Here is a 16,099-nt window from a genome sequence, read left to right on the forward strand (position 1 = left end):
ATCATAAACAGGCTTAAAAGGGTGAACCATGGGCAACTGCTAGGTCAGGAGAGGAAGTCTGAGTCCTTGTGAAGAAAGCAGACATTTCTTGAGACAAGAACAGACCTTTTATATGGTGCTTCCTAGCCAGGGGGCCCTCATTGAGGACTGGCCATCCTGGTGCTCTGAAACTGGCTGTGGAAGCGCAGCAGTCTTGGACACGGGTATTTCTAGTCTATTTAGCTGTCCAGGTGAACAGCCATCGTGGCAAATAAGTGTCCTCCAATCTAGGCTCCTTAGTTTCTGTGGAAACCTCTTGTTTATAATTTGTTCCTCCTTAAAAGGAGCTTTAGATCATTGGAACTATGATTGTCATCATCATCATCAAAGTTATTATACATGCATAGTATTTCTTATCTGCATATAATTCCATATCAAACTCAAATTTGGATGCTTTTGTCTGCTTCCTCTTTTTTATTTTTTTAAAAATTTTAATTATATTAATTTCTGCTGTACAGCAAAGTAATTCAGTCATATATATATATATATATTCTTTTCCTTTATGATTTATCTCAGGATATTGAATATATATTCTGAGATATATATTATCAGTGCTATACAGTTCTCTGTGCTATACAGTAGGACCTTGTTGTTTATTCATTTTATATATAATAGTCTGCATCTGTTAGTCCCAAACTCCTACTCCATCCCTCCTCCAGCCCCCTCCTTCTTGGCAACCACAAGTCTCTTCTCTATGTAAATCTATTTCTGTTTCATATATAAGTTCATTTGTGTCTTATTTTAGATTCCACATATAAGTGATATCATATGATATTTGTCTTCTTCCATCTGACTTACTTCACTTAGTATGGATTCACCCATCCCTGGATTCACCCATCCATGTTCCTAGATGGACCTAGAAAATGGTAAAACATCATTGTATCGAATATATATGTACCACATCTTCTTTACCCATTCATCTGTTTGTGGGCATTTAGGTTGTTTCTGTGTCTTGACTATTGTAAGTAGTGCTGCTGTTGGGGTGCACATTGGGGTGCATGTATCTTTTTGAATAACAATTTTCTCTGAATCTATGCCTAGGAGTGGGATTGCTGGATCTTCTGGTACCTCTGTTTTTCTGAGGCATCTCCATACTGTTCTCCATGGTGACTGCACCAGCTCATGCTTGATCTTTCTGAATGTTGTTTTACATGAAGCCCATGAGCATTTTATTTTATTTCATTCTATTTTGATTTTTTTTTTGCTTCTGCATGTTTTGTTTGTTTATTAAAATCAGTAATAAAACACCCAGGATCCCTGATACTTTGAGTATCTTTCTAAGTTTGAAAAATTTAATCAGTTTCATCTGCCATTTTATCTTACTGAGCAACGTTGACATACTCTGGATAATCCACCAGCTTTCTCCCCACCTCTCCCACCAAGCCCTGGCCACTCTGCCTTTACTCAAAGGGCAGGTGGCACTCTCCCAGCATGAGCCATCGTGTTGTGCAGAGGTTACACTTGACAACATGAAAACTAAGGCTCAGAGGGGAATGAAGGTGTCCGGTGTTAGTGCTCAGTGAGGAAAGAGGCCTGCACTATCCTTTGGGGACTCAGGGCAAAGGGAAGAGAGAGTTGAAGGAGGTATGGCAGTATATGTGGGCCTGTCAGGCAGGTCTGTGAGAAGTGAGAAGTGATGGGTAAGCAGGGACTTGAAGGAAGTGAAGGAATAAACCAGGGGCTATGGAGATAGAATATTCCAGCCAGGGAGATGGCAAGTGCAAGCCTGAGGGAGGCACATGCAGTGAGCATCCTGAACAGAGTGAGCAGAAGGAAAGGGGTGGAAGATGATTGTGCAGAGGGGTGCTGGGCCAGATCGTGGAGCCTGGTGGACCACGTGGAAGAGGCTTCCAGTAGAAGGGCATAAACCAGAGCCATGTGACATGCTGTGGTGCTCACAAGAGTAGGAGGAATTGGTGTCTTCACAAGGGCAGGCACCATTAGGTAGTCAGTGACAGATGCCTGGTTAAATGGGCACAGGAGAAGAGGATGATGGGTAGCTTTCTGGAGAAGCCAGTACACTCAGAGGTCAGCAGAGAAAGAAGGTCTTGCTGGAGGGAGAAGGAGTGAAAGAGTTTTTTTTTTAAATGGAGTAATCAAAAGCATATTTTTAGCCTGAAAGGAATAATCCAGTAGAGGAAAAAATGTGGTTTTGTTCTCCCTTAACATGTATATTTCCTAGATACACTCCTGCCTTGTATTGCGCACATCTTTCTCACACATAATTCCAAACCATTGTGGTATAAATAGCTCTGCTGTACTCTCTTTTGAGTGTCATGGGGGGAAACATGATAAACTCTCTATGTTTATAGTCTAATAGTCTATGTCTATGTCTAATGGTCTTTGGGGGCTTCCCTGGTGGCTCAGACAGTAAAGAATCTGCATGCAGTGCAGGAGACCTGGGTTCCACCCCTGGGTCGGGAAGATCCCTTGGAGAAGGGAGTGGCTACTCACTCCAGTATTCTTGGCTGGAGAATTCCAATTTTCTTGGGCTCCAAAATTAATGCAAATGGTGACTGCAGCTATGAAATTAAAAGACTCTTGCTCATTGGAAGAGAAGCTATGACAAACCTAGGCAGTGTATTAAAAAGCAGAGACATCACTTTGTTGATAAATGTCCATATAGTCAAAGGTATGGTTTTTCCAGTAGTCATGTATGGATGTGAGAGTTGGACCATAAAGAAGGCTGAGCAGTGACGAATTAATGCTTTCAAACTGTGGTGCTAGAGAAGACTCTTGAGAGTCCCTTGGATACAAGGAGATCAAACCAGTCAATCCTAAAGGAAATCAATCCTGAATATTCACTGGAAGGACTGATGTTGAAGCTGAAGCTCCAATACTTTGGCTACCTAATGCAAAGAGCTGACTCACTGGAAGAGACCTTGATGCTGGGGAAGATTGAGGGCCGGAGGAGTAGGAGACAACAGAGGATGAGATGGATGGATGGCATCCCTGACTCAATGGACATGAATTTGAGCAAACTCTAGGAGATGGTAAAGAACAGGGAAGCCTGGTGTGCTGTAGTCCATGGGGTCACAAAGAGTCGGGCATGAGTGAGTGATTGAACAATGACACTACAAAAGCCATGAGAAAAGCAAGCTATTTTTTTAAAATGAGAGTTTTGTTTGTTTGTTTGTTTTTTGGCTGCCCTGGGTCTTGATTACTGTGCTTAGTCTTTCTCTAGTTGTAGTGAGCGAGGGCAACTCTTCTGTGGCACATGGACTTCTCATGGCAGTGGCTTCTCCTTGCAGAGCACAGGCTCCAGGGTGTGCAGGCTTTAGTAGTTGTAGCTCGCAGGCTCTAGAGCCTGCAGGCTCAGTAGTTGTGGTGCATGGGCTTAGTTGCTCATTGGCATGTGGTATCTTCCCAAAGCAAGGATCCAACCCATGTCTTCTGCATTGACAGGCAGATTCTTAACCACTGGATCATCAGGAAAATCCCGAGAGATTTTATTTTTTATTTTTTTAAAAATTTATTTATTTATTTATTTTTAATTTTTACTTTACAATTCTGTATTGGTTTTGGCATAGATTGACATGAATCCACCACAGGTGTACATGCGTTCCCAAACATGAAATTAACCATGAAAACTATGTTATCAGGGCTTTAAAGTCCCAACATGTTTATGAATACAAATATTCCTATTTTCAGTGAATGTTTAAAATATATCATCCAAGCATTTTTAAAAGTGCTAAATGGCATCTTCCATATTTCTCAACTTCCTTATACCATAGTAAATTTCTTATGGAAGAACAGGAGAAGATGCTCTGGTTAAACAGAATATAATTCAGGGTCTTATTTACACAGTGGAGTGTGAACATTCCAGTTCAATCATCTAGTCTCTAAAATAGATGCATCTCCCATGTTCAGCAGCACAGAATGTCAGAATTTTCAACACTTGTCAGAGACTCTAAGCACCTACTAGCTGTCATTTAGGTAAGGCGACTATGATCTGAGGTAACAGGGGAAATGTGCTCACTGTCCTTGTAGGTTTCTCAGAGTTGTAGCCCTCTGTCCGGTTATATCACCAAAAAGCAAAGGCACTACACACTCCAAGTGTGCGCTGACTTGCCTCTCCTTACAAATGACTTCACTGAGTTAAAGCTTAAAATGTAGTCTGTTTATACTGAGGATTTGTGTAAACAAACAAAAGCCTAATGGAAAAGTTTTTGTCTTCTGTATTTTTGCATTTTTAGTAACTATAGTTCACATCCCTTATGTAGACAGCCACATCAAGAATTCTTCCCATATATTAGAATCAAGAAAATGTGGTTGTAGTTTTATTTTCTCTGCATGATCTTACTTGCTTTCTTTTTTCAAAAATGAACACTGTAGCCCGTTGTGTTTCCATTAATACTTTTCCTTGAATAGGGTTCAGAATTTGTCCAGTTAGAGTACTTCTCTCCAGGTTTGCACTTCCCTAGTGGCTCAGACAGTAAAGACTCTGCCTGCAATGTGGGAGACCCAGAGATTGAACCTGGAGTGTCCAGGATTTGGTAAGACACATGCACCCATTTTTCTAGGTACTTTCTTTTATCAAAAACTATTTTAACCTGCCACATTATATATATTCAGAGTTCTAGGAGATTCAGCCTTTCACAATCAAATACTTCTAAATAAACAGAAATAAAAACAGATATAATAAATATAAATTACTATGATGAATGTAAACATATGATAAATATAAAGGCATAAGTGTAAATAACTATGTTCATGTTAATAACTAGAGGAAGACTTTGGTGGCCATATTTTTCATCGTCCTGTACATTTGCCTTGTGAGGAGGCTTACAGCTTGGGCTGAGGAGGTTTTGTCTGTGTCTGGCTGGATCTGCCACTCATTCTGACCACGAGTGAGTAATTTGACCATTTTAAGTTTCAGCTTCTTTATGGTAAAAGTTGTGTAACAACAATATATACCTCAGGAGGTTATTCTGAGATGTGTGTATGTTTGTTTCCTTTGCCTTGAAGTAAGCACACAGCCTTGTCCTCTGGACCCATACTTCCTTACCTACCACCTTTCCAAACCTAAGAAACAGCTGTTTCTTCCTGCTGTAGCTCATCCATGAATTATAATGTCCTACATTTATAAGACATTAGACAGTTATCAAAACCACCTGACCTGCCTCTTGAGAAATCTGTATGCAGGTCAGGAAGCAACAGTTAGAACTGGACATGGAACAACAGACTGGTTCCAAATAGGAAAAGGAGTACGTCAAGGCTGTATATTGTCACCCTGCTTATTTAACTTATATGCAGAGTACATCATGAGAAATGCTGGACTGGATGAAGCACAAGCTGAAATCAAGATTACTGGGAGAAATATCAATAACCTCAGATATGCAGTTGACACCACCCTTCTGGCAAAAAGCAAAGAAGAACTGAAGAGCCTCTTGATGAAAGTGAATGAGGAGAGCAAAAAAGTTGGCTTAAAACTCAATATTTAGAAAACTAAGACCATGGTATCTGGTCCCATCACTTCATGGGAAATAGATGGGGAAGCGGTGGAAACAGTGAGAGACTTTATTTTTTGGGACTCCAAAATCACTGAAAATGGTGACTGCAGCCATGAAATTAAAAGACGCTTACTCCTTGGAAGAAAAGTTATGACCAACCTAGATAGTATATTCAAAAGCAGAGACGTTACTTTGCCGACTAAGGTCCGTCTAGTCAAGGCTATGGTTTTTCCTGTGGTCATGTATGGATGTGAGAGTTGGACTGTGAAGAAGGCAGAGTGCTGAAGAATTGATGCTTTTGAACTGTGGTGTTGGAGAAGACTCTTGAGAGTCCCTTGGACTGCAAGGAGATCCAACCAGTCCATTCTGAAGGAGATCAGCCCTGGAATTTCTTTGGAAGGAATGATGCTGAAGCTGAAACTCCAGTACTTTGGTCACCTCATGCGAAGAGTTGACTCATTGGAAAAGACTCTGATGCTGGGAGGGATTGGGGGCAGGAGGAGAAGGGGACAACAGAAGATGAGATGGCTGGATGGCATCACTGACTTGATGGACGTGAGTCTGAGTGAACTCCGGGAGTTGGTGATGGACAGGGAGGCCTGGCGTGCTGTGATTCATGGAGTCGCAAAGAGTTGGACACGACTGAACGACTGAACTGAACTGAGACAGTTATCAAAGAGATCTTGAATCTAGGGGATTAACTTGATAACTTGAATGTGTTTTCTTATGAATAAATGATCCATCTTTTTGGACCCACCTCTTCTCCACAATAACAGTTTCAGGAAACGCTGATGTACATCATCTCCGCTTATTGGCCTTATACTCATAAGAGGAATATATTTGCAGCTTTTAGAGCATAAGCACAAAACATCTATATCTAATTGTCATGGAATCTTGGACTCTCGATTATGAATAGTCCCCAAAATTGAGCTGGTCTTGTTAACTAAGTGGCAGACTCCCCTCGCGCCTCTGCATGCTGAGTGGCGCCTGTGTTGTGTGCTGCACAGAGGTGCCTTCCGCCAGCCCAGCATCCCGAGGCGGGCCCTACAGGCCGGTCCCTCAGAGTTCTGAGGCTCCTGTGAAGTCTGGTCAGAAAAGTAGAAGTCGCTGTGAGCTGTTCTAACTGTATCGTCACCCCTGGAGGAGTGGAGGTGATTGCTTTTCTCACTGAGTCAGACTGTCAGCGTTAAAGTTCAGAAATCCAACTCAAATTCAGAAATATTTCCCTGACAACACTGAAGTTCTTTTCACTTGCAGTCATAAGAAATATTGTGGTTGATTGTTTCCACTGTATTTTCAGGATTTTTGTGGGTGTGTGGGTGTGTGATTGTCATGATTATAAAGAAGGGCAGGCTGAGCCGGGATTCAGTCCACTAGGTGTCTATACCTGCTTGTTCCTGGAGCTGCACCCCTGCTCCCATCAGCCTCTGACCAGGGCCCTTCCCCACTCTGTTGGCTTAAAATATTTTCACTGAACTTAATAGGCTGCCAGTAGAGAACTATAAAAGGAAGCAAATTTTTTTCAGATGACGTCTTTGGTAGGCTAATTCTAAGAACTGCAACTTCTAGTCAGCAACCTAAACAAAGAAAATATGAACAAAAACAAACGATGTGATAATGAAAACTCTTCTCTCATCACTTCCAGTAGTTTTGGAAAAACATCATCACAAAAAGCAGAGAGACTAGAAAGAAGGAAAGGTAGCATTATATTTTAGACCGAACAGTCCAGGTGACTCTGTTAAGCTGGTAGGGGAGGAGCGCACTGCTCTCAGCCCATGGTTGGAAGACTCTTCTGTGCTCCTGACCTGATGTCTGAACCCGGCTCCTGGGACACTCACTTAGACTGGATTATTACTGCTCGGTGTTAGAGGCGTGGCTCCCCTCCCTTTTAGTTGAATGACAACAGCAATGTATCTATGGCTTTTGTTTCTGTTGGGAGACTGACTAACAAGGTAAAGTCTTGATTAAGGAATGCCCTTAATCAAGGGCACAGCCACATTAGAAAGAAATCATCTTCATGAATCTTGCAAGAATTATATCTCTGCACACCATCCACAGACCCCCATCCCCATCCTCACTGGAAGTTAAACTCAAGTGCCAAGCCTTGGCTTCTTCCTTGCTCACCAGGCTGCTTTCTCTCTTTGTGTTGTGAAGTGAAATGAAGTGAAAGTCACTCAGTCGTGTCTGACTCCTTGAGACCCTATGGGCTAGTCCATGGGATTCTCCAGGCCAGAACACTGGAGTGGGTAGCGTTTCCCTTCCCCAGGGGATCTTCCCAACCCAGGGATCAAACCCAGGTCTCCTGCATTGTGAGCAGATTCTTTACCAACTGAGCTATCAGGGAAGCCCTTTGTGAAGGAGGTCCTATTCCTTTCTCCTTTCCAAATTGGACGTGTAGGTCATTTTTGTTTGTTATTTGAAATATTATCACCACTGTGCCTTTTCACTTAGTATCTAGTTATGTAATGAACTTCTTTTTCCTACACAGTTTAAAAATTTTTAGGAATCATTGACTGAGTGGTGAGGCAGAAAGGAAGGGGGTTATCAGCAAGCTCGAACTTGGAGCTCATGGACTATCCCCAGTGCCCAGAGGAGGGCCTGAGCAAGAGGGAACTGGGGCCTCTCCATCCCCGCTTCCCTCAATATTTTTCCTCTTACCTCTGCCAGCTCACGTCCAGGAACACATTCTTTTTTCCTGCTTCAAGTGTGAGGGAAAAGTCTTGTCAGAGTTTTGTTGAAAGAGAACTGGCATTTGGGAGCAACAATTGCTAGGAGACTTAGGGCAGATGGGTCTGCTTGCAGAGCTGCCCATAAATGCCTACATCTCCTGCTTCGAAGCGAGCACATTCCGGGGAACTGACCTAGAACAGAGCCACCTGTCCCGGGAGCTACTTTTCCGAAATTCCTCTGCACCTAAATTTGAGAATCCTCTCGGCTGTCTGGTGCCCAGGGCCTGGCTCCTAGCTCAGCCATGTGTGCAGCCAAGAGTCTGGGCACACAGGAACCACTTGCCCCATCAGTCACATTCATATCCAGAGCCTGAACCAGAAGGGTGGAGGAAGCTCTGCCTTTGGTGGGGGTCCTAGGGCAACAGGGTCCCCTGCAGCCCTCCCAGGTTATTCCATACAGAGACCTTGCTCTCAGCTCCATTTCCCCTTCTAAGGAAAATATGGAAAACTAAGATTTCTCTTTGAAACCTCTTGGGGCACAACTGCCCTGAACCTTGAGCTGGGGCAACATCCTTGGCATATGTGCACACCTATGACTCTTGCCTGAGTTTCAGGGCCCTCAACCCTGCGCCTACTCAGGTATCCTGGCCACACTCACTCTCTAGTTCTGCTGTAGGAATGGCCACACTTGTTTTCTGTGTAAAACTTAAAATGTTTGTATTAGACTGAGCTTTCTGTGATACTTAGAAAGTAAGATAGTAAGAAAATTAAGATGCTTTGGTGGTCTAAATACTTGTGAAGTACATTTTTTTTAATATTACAAAATGCCTTAAAGAGTTCTAATTGAATTTAACAGAGGATCTACTGGACTTTCACTAACTGCTAAAAACAAACAAACAAACAAAAAAAAAACACAAAGAATTACTTTGATTCATTGTGCTGTACTGTGAGCTGTGACAGTAACCTCATAGCTGCTGCACTCAACAATTTGTTTCATTCTATTGTTTAAAAACAGGGATTCATTCAGCTGCATAGGAGATTAATTCTTTCATTAGAAACTTTGCCATCAGGCTTAAGAAATATATTTATAACTCATTTCTTTCAGGAAACAGGTTTCAAGATTTCCATAAGAAGTCTTTTATTAAGATAAATCACAGCTTTGTCAGTTTCTCCAGAAGTACTCTATTTTTAATTCCCAAGGAGAATCATAATAATAAAAATAAATTAACCTAGTAGGTTATTTTCTTTCTAATGGCACCTGTTTTTATTAATAGAATTCCAGTCTACATATTTCTTGGGCTTCCCTGGTGGCTCAGGCAGTAGAGAATCTGTCTGTAATGCAGGAGACCTGGGTTCAATACCTGGGTTGAGAAGATCCCCTGCAGAAGGGAATGGCAACCTATTACAGTATTCTTGCCTAGAGAATTCCATGGACAGAGAGGAACCTGGAAGGCTATAGTCCATGGAGTCACAAAGAGTCGGAGACAACTAAGCAACTAACACACATATTTCTTACTATTTGCTTAGTAGAAGCAATCATTCATAACATTTTATAGTATTTTATAAAGAACTTTCAGTGCATTTTTTTTAAGCTGCACTAGGTCTTAGTTGCTACACATGGATAGGATCTTTAATTGTGGCATGCAAACTCTTACTTGCAGTGTATGGGATATAGTTCACAAACCAGAGATTGAACCCAGGCCCCTGCATTGGGAGTAGTCACTGGATCACCAGGGAAGCCCTCTAAAGAACTCTTAAAGTGAAACGTTTTGGATCTTTGCAGCAGCTCTGGGCAGTCCTAGTAGTGATACTGTTCTGTATTCTTGAGCCCTTGTCCTCCCTGAGGGATGCAGGGGGCCAAGGGAGCAGATGCTACCCCAGCATCAGACAGTAGGGCCAGACTTACTGTGCAACCTCCATTCCAATGATGTCCTCTTTTAACTGTTCCTCTGGTAAATTCAATACTATTTTCCTTGGAGCATGTGTTTAAAAAGAAATCCTAGATGTGTTCAAACACTACTGCTCAGTCTCTATTTTCTATTTTCAAATGACTGGTTCCCATGCTTGATGAAGCTCAATTAAAAAAAAAAATAACTTGTCCCAAGTATTCAATGTATAGATTTCCATGCCTGGGGAAACATAATGTGGAAACTGAATCTGAAATCATTTTAAATAAACATATGAGTTCTTATATGATACTGCTTATTTCATTAATGCTTCTGATTTGCATAGTAGTGTCATCCCCATTTATGTAATGGAGCGAATGTCAGCACCCTCACCTGGATATTTCTTTATTTTCCTGTGTGTAAGACTACTTTAGTATGCCTAAAAATAAAAACATGCTTGTGTCCTATTCCATTCAGCTTTCTTTGATTCCAAGTTAACAGCCACTGGATGAATTCACCTCTAGCTCTATTATGTTTTAAAATCAAGTATCAGGTAACATTCCTGTATGTGGTATTATTTTTCCCTAATAAATCAAATCCTTCATGATACTTGCTAATCTACTATAGATGGACTGTAGTGATCTTTGTAAGTCTTTGTTTATATCATGTATTTGCCCCCTACCCAGAATAAAAGAAGCTGAAGAGGTGTGTAGGCAGAAAAAGGGAAAGTCACCCTATAAAATAAAACCAACACATGACTGGATTTATAAGTATTTATTCCGTTTTGTGATTTGTGGTTTTCTCTGGCTTTTAAGCTGAGTGCAGAAGAATTGATGCTTTTGAACTGTGGTGTTGGAGAAGAGTCTTGAGAGTCCCTTGGACTGCAAGGAGGTCCAACCAGTCCATCCTAAAGGAGATCAGTCCTGGGTGTTCATTGGAAGGACTGATGCTAAAGCTGAAACTCCAATACTTTGGCCACCTCGTGTGAAGAGTTGACTCATTGGAAAAGACCCTGATTCTGGGAGGGATTGGGGGCAGGAGGAGAAGGGGACGGCAGAGGATGAGATGGCTGGATGGCATCACCGACTCAATGGACATGAGTCTGAGTGAACTCTGGGAGTTGGTGATGGACAGGGAGGCCTGGCATGCTGCAATTCATGGGGTCGAAAAGAATCGGACATGACTGAGTGACTGAACTGAACTGGCTTTTAAACACTCTTTTCTCAGAATATACAAATCCTAACAATATTTTAATATTATTAAAATAATATTTTTATTATAATATTTTAATATAAATTATATTACATTATATTATTATATTTTATATTTATATGTACCATATATAATTATATATTTTATATTATATTTATATTATTATCTAATAATATTTTAATCATCTTCCTCTTAAGTTTGAACAAATAGTGAGCTTCCGACTTAGAGAATCTCCTTTTCTTTCTGCCTGTAATCAGGTACCAGAGGCTAAAAAAAATCTCGGTGTTCAGCATTCAAAGCCTAACCATAAAGATAGTTCCACTGAGGGGGTGCATATATGTGGGGGGCTGCTGGTGGAGTTGGAGTCCATCTTTCACTCTCCTCATCATACATGGGTCACAGCACAGCTGTTGTAATCCCATGAGCACCCTTGGGGCCTAACACAGGGAGTGATAGGTATAGCATTGTTCTTTGCTCAAACCGGGGGCTCAGGCTACACAGGGGGCTACTAGAAGCTGTCAGCCCACAGCCAAGTGTAACAAGCCAAACTGTTCCCTCTTTGCTCATTTCTCCCTTCAAAGTAAAACACCAGGTTGTGCACCAGGAAGGGAAGGGTTTGATGGACATGGTGAGTCCATGTGATACTGTCTTATGTTTTGTTGAATGTTTGAGGGACTATCACTTGGCACTACAGTGTAAGTAAATACTATTTTAAATGAAAAGTTGGGTTAGACCTTCAAATAGCATTTTGAATTGAGTTAGTCTAATATAGTGTAGATGGAAGATATTCAAATAACCCAAATTGGGCCACAATTAAATAGCTTTATTTAGAAAAAGTTAGGAATTATATCTGCATTTAAAAGATATTTTCCCTTCCATTTCTCTGTATCAAAATCTTATTGAACAAGTATTATATTATGGTTTGGTTTATGTTCTGTCTTTTTGATGAAAGTAAATCTTCAAATACATGTATAGAATGAGAAGGGATAGTTATTTGCTAACCACAATTATGCTGTTATAAGGATAGAAGAGAATTAAATCACACTAACTAACAATGAGATGAAAGTGTGTTAGTCCCTCAGTTGTGTCTGGCTCTTTGCAAGTCCATGGACTATAGGCTGCCAAGCTCCAGTGTCCATGGAATTCCCCAGGCAAGAATATTGGAATGGATCACCAATCCATTCTCCAGGGGATCTTCCTGACCCAGGGAGCGAACCCAGGTCTCCCACATTGTGGGCAGATTCTTTACCATCTGAGTCATAGAAGAGTATTAAACCACATTAACAATGAGATGAAGCCTCATATTTAAATCTTCATATTTATGTGTTTGTACATAAGACTAAAAATGATAAAGGTGAGCTGATACTCTTTCACATCGATTTCATCGCAGCACTGTTTATAATAGCAGCACTGTTTATAATGCTAACATGGAAACAACCTAGATGTCCATCAGCAGATGAATGGATAAGAAAGCTGTGGTACATATACACAATGGAGTATTACTCAGCCATTAAAAAGAATACATTTGAGTCAGTTCTGATGAGATGGATGAAACTGGAGCCTATTATACAGAGTGAAGTAAGCCAGAAAGAAAAACACCAATACAGTATACTAACACACATATATGGAATTTAGAAAGATGGCAATGATGACCCTGTATGCAAGACAGCAAAAAAGACACAGATGTGTATAGCAGACTTTTGGACTCAGAGGGAGAGGGAGAGGGTGAGATGATTTGGGAGAATGGCATTGAAACATGTATAATATCATGTAAGAATCAAATCGCCAGTCTATGTCCGATGCAGGATGCGGCATGCTTGGGGCTGGTACACGGGGATGACCCAGAGAGATGTTGTGGGGAGGGGGGTGGGAGGAGGGTTCATGTTTGGGAACGCATGTACACCCGTGGTGGATTCATGTCAATGTATGGCAAAACCAATACAGAATTGTAAAGTAAAATTAAAAAAAAAAGAAGCTAAATTTTTAAACCTTTTTTTCCCTCAAAAACATTAGTGAAAATTCTGAAATAAATAGATTTTACTTATATCTTTTTTCATTTATGAGCTTGTGAATCTTCAACCTTCTCTCAAAGAATTTGATCCAAATGAAAATGCTATTCTAAACTTCAAGTTATGCCTTCTAACTATTTCTCTTATCTGGTGCATTTATTTCAGAAAGCAAAAATAAGCATGAAAACCTAACCAATGAAAAGCAGAACAAAAATGAGTCACTGCAGCCGCTTCCACAGAATTCAGCTGGCCTGAGGGCAGGAAGGAAACTCATCATTTTGATCACCTTTCTTCTTGGCCTCTTGCATAATCTTTGTTTTCCAGTTTACTGATTGTTAAATTCTACACTGTATTCATGTAAAAATGCAAAAGCAGTAGGCCAGTGGAGAATGTGACACCTTTTCTTTTTGTAAACGTTTATGGTATTTTACCAATAGACCAAAACAGCATGTGTAAGAGGCAGTATCTGCATTAATTCTGAACATGCTAAACAGTAACCTCCAACTTAACTGTTGTGGGAATATTCCCTGTCACAGTGAAACAGTCTTTCTCCTGATGACCAGTACTCCATGTCACTGCATTTAGATTTATGGTTAACATGATATTTCTAGTGACTTGCTTGTATCAGTTTCACATGTACATATAAATTTTCTATGTTAAAATTGTGATACCATTTATATATGTCATAGATAAGGCTTTCCCAGCTCTTGGGTTGGTCTCTGTAACTATATATTTGTGAAAGAAGATTATCATTTTTTGTTGTTACTCATCACACAATGAATAGAAAAAAAATTGAGTTGATCTCAGTGAGACAGCAATGAGTGTTGGGGTGAAGTGAGATCTAATTCTCTGCCCAGGAACTGACCCTGGGTAGCCTGAATGAAAACCAGGAATCCTAGCCACCAGACCAGCAAGGACTAGAGGCTAGAAGCTAATTTTCCCTGGATCTTTGCCCCCAGTGAAAAATGCATTCATCATGGAGGCAGAAACTGTAAAAACAGATACACAGTTTATTATTAGAGACATAGCACAGCAACACGTGGGAAAGATCATAGAGAAACAGTTGGTTTAGTTAAGACAGAAGCAAAACAGAGCTACTCAACTGGAGAGAAAGGTTATGGGCACCCCCTCTAGTAAGAAAGAGCACAATAAAGAGGTGGTTATGTCATTTATATAGGCCAGTTCTTCTGGGTCTTTGTCTTCCTTTCTGCCAAATTTCTGGTTTCTTTTTTCACATCTGACCTATCCTGGGACTCTCCCCTGTTGTGCACACACCCGTCAGCTAAGATGGATCTTGAAGTGGAAGCTTCTGGGTGAAGCAAGACTCATTATGGTCTGGCATTTTGGCCTGACTTTTGACCCACAAGGAGCCTTTCTACACATGTGTAGTGTTTCCCTTGTCCCAAAAGGAGGTGGGGGGAAAGGAGATCTCTTAATCCTTTACTCAAGCAGGATTTTGTCCCTCTTTGTCCTTGCCATGACTATTAAAGTGTTTATAAGAGACAAACACTGGCTATTTACCCTCTTTCGCTTGTTACTTCCATTTCAGAGGGCAAACAGGAGGCTGATTACAAATGCCTCAACTGGAGCCCACCTATCTCTTGTCTCAGGAAATGTAAACAGGCTAGTTGTAAATGTCTAACCTGGAGTCCATCTATCTCCTACATCAGCGTTATAGGAAGAAAATAAGGCAGAAAATTATGCCATAATGCACCACATTATGGTGCAAAAAGATGGATATAGACAAGGAAATAGGAAGAATAAAAAGGAAGCATTATGCTAATAGAAAAGCATTATGGAAGTTAATGGGGGAAAAAGCTAATGGAAAAGACTTGCTTTTACTCCATAAATCATCTTTGAATTTAGATCTAATTTAACTTTTCACTATAGATTTTTAATCATCTATACCTTGGCTTGTTGTCTACTTTGTGCAAAGGCCTGGAGCTCATAACTCCTAGTAGGTCTCCCATCCAAGTACTAACCAGGCCTGACCCTGCTTAGCTTCCAAGATCAGAGGAGATCTGGCGCATTCAGGGTGATATGACTTTAGATAGGGGCGGCTGCCACCAGGCGCCCTGAGAGCCCTGAGCTACGCCTCCCTTTTGCTCTGACCTGTCTGCGGGTCGGCCAGCCGGCAGCACCTCTCCACGGGCAGGGCGCTGTACTTGAGCTGCACAACCGGACGCCAGCCGACTGATGCCACCCTACCACCGCACACTGCCACCCCTGGCCAGCAACTGCCTGGCCTGGCCCAGGGACTCAGAGGGCTTCAGGACCCCAAGCGGCCTGCCCGGTGTTCGTGCGGGGGCTGCGGAGTGGGGTGACGGCAGCGGAGGTCTCAGCACTCTCCCACCCTGGGCCTCTCCAGGCCCACCCCCACTTCGTGACGCCTCCCCCCAACATCCCGTTCGCTGCTCAGGGCCACGTGGCCCCGGAGGTGTCTGGCTTCAGCCCGCTGCTGCCCACGGGCCTCTGAGCCTCCTGTGGGCCTAGGTGCAGCACAGCCCAGGCCCTAAGCTCCCATCCTGCCTCGCACCTGCCCGGTGCCCCAAGCCACTGGGAGCCACCAGCGCGGCCCACCGGAGCACGTCGCCCTACAGAGGCGCCCCCTCTTGCCCCCATTCTGCCCGTCAAGCACAGGACCTTCCTGAGAGAGCAGACGAGCAACAGGCAGGCACACGGACAGACACACAGACACCTGCATGCACCCACATGAAGCAAGACAGCTGGAGCCAGAGCCATAGTACCTACTAGAGGCCAGGGCCAGAGGAAGGGATGGGAAGCTGAGTGTCAGGAGAGACAGAGGCAGAAAGAGAGGAAGGTTCAGAGAC

Source organism: Oryx dammah, unplaced genomic scaffold, assembly GCF_014754425.2.
Source record: "Oryx dammah isolate SB20612 unplaced genomic scaffold, SCBI_Odam_1.1 HiC_scaffold_9, whole genome shotgun sequence".
In the NCBI taxonomy this organism is placed as follows: domain Eukaryota; kingdom Metazoa; phylum Chordata; class Mammalia; order Artiodactyla; family Bovidae; genus Oryx; species Oryx dammah.